This window comes from Meleagris gallopavo, chromosome 20 (genome assembly GCF_000146605.3).
Source record: "Meleagris gallopavo isolate NT-WF06-2002-E0010 breed Aviagen turkey brand Nicholas breeding stock chromosome 20, Turkey_5.1, whole genome shotgun sequence".
NCBI classification, from domain to species: Eukaryota; Metazoa; Chordata; class Aves; order Galliformes; family Phasianidae; genus Meleagris; species Meleagris gallopavo.
The window spans coordinates 6,060,723-6,066,036 of record NC_015030.2 but is presented as its reverse complement, the minus strand read 5'-3'; positions in this window follow the sequence as shown (position 1 = coordinate 6,066,036).

Here is a 5,314-nt window from a genome sequence, read left to right as displayed (position 1 = left end):
AAAAAAAAAGAAGAAGAAAAAAGTCCTCTGCTGTTGCAAGATCATGAAAGCTGTTCTGTGCTCCCTACAGCACCAGCAAATCTAGGCATCCTCTGCACACCCTGTAATATATATTGCATGCCCACTCTCACATATCCACACAGACCTGCTACCTGCTACCTATTACTCTGGGGCTTTGCTTTTCCTATTGATAGGCTTTGCTTTTGCCTAAGATGCACAAATAATTCTGAAAAAGCTTTTTGCAAATACTGCTACCCCTTCCCAGGCAGCACATGCTCGACTGCTACAAGTAAAGAATTATATGGGAAGCTTGGAACTGAAATACTCTATCCTACAAGTTTTGCATTAAGAGAATAAACTGCTCTTGGTGTTTATTATGAGCTGTGGCCCATTTTGAGGAGGTACGGGAGAAAAACAAAGCCCTTCCTGGCTCTGGCTTTCCTGCTGGGCCTTCCTGTGCAGGTCACTAATGGTTGTAGGGTGGTGGAAATCTTTGAGCAATGGGCACTTGGGGAAGTTTCAGAACGGGCTTCAGAACGATGGCTGCCAGGGCCAGCAAAGGTTGTTCAGATCACACTCTTCTCAACTTTTATGTTCATGATTTGTGTTTTACCAGGTCAAAACCATAGCCAGCTCTTCCAGCCTGTGGTCCACTGCAGTTTGTCACCCAGACTCTCCCAGCTGTCCATGCCTGGCATAAAAAGGTTGAACAAACCAGGGCCCCATCTGCACTGTCCTGGTCTCAGCCAGGAGGACACCTGCAGCCCGAGGACAAACAGCCAAAAGCTGAGCATGGAACAGTGCTCTGATCCCTTCGGTGTCCTCTGGTCTGAACATGGCCAACCTAGGAAGGAGTCCTGTGTTGCCATGAGGTGACCCATCGCCATAGGATGTTAAGGAACAGTCTCTGACTCTTCCTGTGTTCCACCTCACGTGCATCACACCATCGGGTGGTGCCCATGATTTTCCTCTCAGGCACAGCCCCATCATTACAGCACGTTATTTCCACACAATCTGCTCTTCAGCAGCATCTCCTCCACCCATCAGACCGTGCCCTGCAGGGCTCAGGGAGGGCTGGTGCCCAAGCCCAATGGTGCCCTCGTCTGGCTGAGGTTCCCACGTCGTAATTACTCACTACAAACACATTATAGGCAATAATACAACGCAGACAAAAGAGAGCTGCTTTTGGATCAGGTCAGAAGAGACTGAGATGGGCTGGCTCCTTTTCCCACTGCTTTTCCTGGCCGCATTCCCGTTTGCTACCAGCTGGCACCAGGCCCCTCTTTTAACACACAGCCCCACCAGCAGGGCTCTACAAGGATGGGTTTTGGGGCAGATTAGCTCAGCCCTGGGCTCAGCAGTGGGGAGCCCCCAGGACAACAAAATGAGCCCCAATACAGGGTGGGCTGTGGCTGTTGGCCGACACTGGAGGTGACATCAGCAACGTGTTTGTCCAAACACAGCTTTCAAAATTTGCTATTGTGGCTCCTTCCACTGATTTTGCTTGAAGAGATAAGACTGGGTTTTGGCCTGTGTCCAGCTCAACTGTTGACAGAGCCTTACAGTTCAGCTCCAAGCTGCAGGACTCTTCCTTCAGAATAAAGGGTCCTTTTCAGTTTACAGACACAAATACATGAATAAAGGCATATTTCATGCGTGATGTCTAAGTATATCAATCAGATAACTGGAGCTGGTGTGCGTGTGTAGAAATTTCTGACGTAATACAACTTGTACAGAGAAGAAAGGAGCTTTCATTAATCCGGTGCCTGGAATGTCACTTGTACACTAACAAGTGATTCAGTAAGAACTTGGAAAAACAAATGAAGCCATCGTTTTTTCACAGATTCAGGAGCCTCCCAAATTACAAGAGCAAGCAAGCACACAGGGCTCACAGCACAGAGGGAGACTCCCAGCCCCCTGAGATGCCTGAAAATCACCAGACGACGCAAAGCAGGTATGTATAAATTATACAGATGTATCTGATAGGAGAAATAAAAGCAGTCCGCCCCATTGACTCCTTGCAGGGGAAGGAGGAAGTCACTGCAGCTCTACAAAAACATCAGATCCCGAGGAGTGGAACTTGTGCCAATCCACATGCAAATGGTCTTTTGTAGTCTGAGCACAGAAGTCACTTGCTGACTCCTGCCAAGATTAAGAATCTCCAACAGTCAGATCCTGTGGCCTGTGGAGGCTTCCAGCTTGCCCTTAATACGAAGGCTGACTCCTCCACCGTGTCCTTGCAGCCCTGAGAACACACAGTAATTGCAATGCCTTGCAATGTACTCACATAAACACTAGTGGTGGATTCGCATGGCGACATTCAGTTCTGGATGGAGGCTTAAGTAACTCATAATCAAGGATTTACCAAAAAGCACTGCATTCAGATTAACTGAATGATTTTATTTGGCCCAGGGAAAGAAAATTAAATTTAGGTGGACATTCAGTCATAAAAAATTCCTGTATCACGTCATGTTTTGGCACCTTCAAAATAGTCAATGCAATTCTGTATGTTTAGGATGTCTCCATCGTACCTTAAGTGTCTTTCATGTAGGTACGAGAGAGTAGGGTAAAGATACGACGTCAGCTTTAAGTGAGAAACATTTTCTTGTCTTTGGAGATGAAGGACAGAACTCATAAGACTACATTCATGTCAATTTTTCTTATTTATCACAATTATTTATAAGGTGCCTGTTGTATGGGTATCCGTGTGCCAGGTTTTTTCTCATGTTAAGTACTTTGGGCTTTTTTAAACGTAATTTCATACCAAGAAAATGAGTTTTCATTTTAAAAAGTATTGAAAGAATTGTTGTAAGAGAGGAGGAATCGTCTCTCCAGGAATCATTTGAAAACCATATCTGCTTAAAGCTGTTATGGCCCATTCCAGCAGTTCCCTAAATGTGGTCTTGAACCACTGATGAACCATAGCATATTTGCTGGAGCTCCACCAATGTCCTGCATCTCTTCTTCATTTTCAGCTCCTAAACTGTATAAATACAGCTTAACAACACACATTATTCTTTCCCAATTCTCTTGTCCCCTGCAGCAGCCACTGTCCTTGGCAGAAGGAAGTGGTGGTCCTGATGTGCAGGAGGCACAGCGGCAAATGAATAAGGAAGGGGCCTCTAAGAAAAATACAAATTCTAAAAGACTCAGCAATTCAGTTCTCAGGAGATGACTGGGAGCGATGGGAGGTGCCCCCGGGACAGGATGCTGTCAGCACAGAGTGTGGGTAGCACACCTGGTCCCATGGCCAGAGTGCTGTCAGCACACAGCGGTGACAGGGACTGAGCTGAAGGGGAGCAACAGGAGCATCCGAACTGAGCTTACATCGAAGTGTGGCTTTTTCATACAAACAGTAGAAGAGATTTCAGAAAACCTGAAACATCAAAATGCACCAAAAACATCCTTAGCACTGGATTGTGCGTGCAACAGAATGTAACAACAAGGGATGGAGGGAGGCACTGAGATAAAACGGGGCCATTAGTAAATTAACTTCCCAAAGACCAGCACAAAGCATAACAGCATTGTGCTAATGATGGCACTGCAACAGCCACCCATAGCAGCAAATAAAACTGATTTTAACGATGGCATCTCGGACGTTGAGAATGCTTCGGTCACTTCTGTGCCATAGAGAGGGGAGTTGGGGATGGTGATGTATGCATCCTAATTCCAGCCCTTATACACAGGATCCTGCCCCAGCCAGCATCTGGTCCTGCAGGCACGGTGTGGTGATGGCTGAGGGCATTTTGGGGCCATCCAACCTCAATTGCAGTGCAGTAATTACGCCACGCTAATTGTATCCTGATAAGAACACCAGCTTCATTATTCCATCCCGGTTCATGTTTTCATATCTAAGTTCTGCTTACTTAAAGTAAACACCCACAAATGGCTATTTAAAAAAAAAAAAAACGTGATTTCATTTCCGGGGATACGTGTTCATTGGAGATAAGGTGATTAAAAAAAGCATTTTATCCTGCTAATTGTAAGCAGAAAACAATAAGCTCCCCATGAAAAATGCACGAACAACACACCATGCAGGCCCGGAATGCTGGAAGTTCAATAATTGCTTTTTTTGATAAAACGTTTTTGACTTCTTAATAATGTTTTTATAGCTGGGAATCCAGCTTTCAGACAATGGGCTGGGAACTGGCATTCCCTGCATGCTTTAGACAAATAACACACTCTCCGTCAAAAGCAATGGAAGAATCATTCCTGCCTTGTGGGTATTATATTTTTAATCTACCAATAAGTTTGGTTTTCCTTTCTTTCTTTCTTTCTTTTTTTTTTTCTTATAGTTTTACATAAAGTAATTCCAAACTGTAAGCCACGACTGACCTAACTACTTATTAAAAATGCTAATATGCTTTTGTGCTTTGATGTCTGGTGAACAATAAAAGGGAGAGAGTTACTCTGGGACACTGTAATCCTTTATTTGTCACTAAGTTATGACACCCAGCAGAGCTGTGTGACAGTCCAAATCAATCATCCCCCGTGCACTGCAGGCCTTCGCTGCCTCCTGCAGAGTCTATGCAGTTTAATTAGCTTTTTTTCACACTAGCATAATGTACATCTGCAGCTTCAGCAAGAAAAAGAAATGGAGGATAGTTCACTGGGATACGGTGCCTTAAAAAAAAAGTTCATATAAAAAAAAAGTCTGAAAGAAGAAACATCGCAATCCTTTGTAGTTTACTTCAGAGGAGTTTGCGGTAGAAATCTACAGGCCTGGGTACTCTATATTGTTAAATGTAGATTTTTTTTTAACCTAATAAAGGCCTTTTCAGCTAAAATCTCAGATGGCATTTAAGCCTTGTTCTTTTCTAATGGTCTATATCTTTTATACCTTCTTCTCGCGGTTGATCATGCAGCAGCTCATTATCTGCTCCTCTCCCCTCCTCACCGTGGGCTGTACAATGGAGGTTTCAAACCCTGTTTGCTGGTTAGGAATTGCTGCCCGGTCGCTGATGGCACCGCGGGCTGGGGGTGGCAGGGCAGCAGTGCAGGGACAGGGGAGGGGTCCTCCCACCCTCACGTCTGCCTTGTTGTGTGAGAGGTTTGGGTTGGTGATGTGCTCAAACAGATAAAAGCGACTCGGGTGCAAACTCAGCTCCACACGGGCAGGGCCTTTTCCAGCCATTCCCACTGATGTGATGGGGCACACTGACTCCATGCTGTGAGCCAGCCTTGCCTGGCTTTTATTTATCTTTCTACCCTTTGTGTACCACAGCAAAGTTTAAAGGCAGGCAGCATCATTCCTTGCGCTACTCCTCCGAGCTCAACCACAAAGGAGTCACCTGCAGAACACAACAGCTCCTTT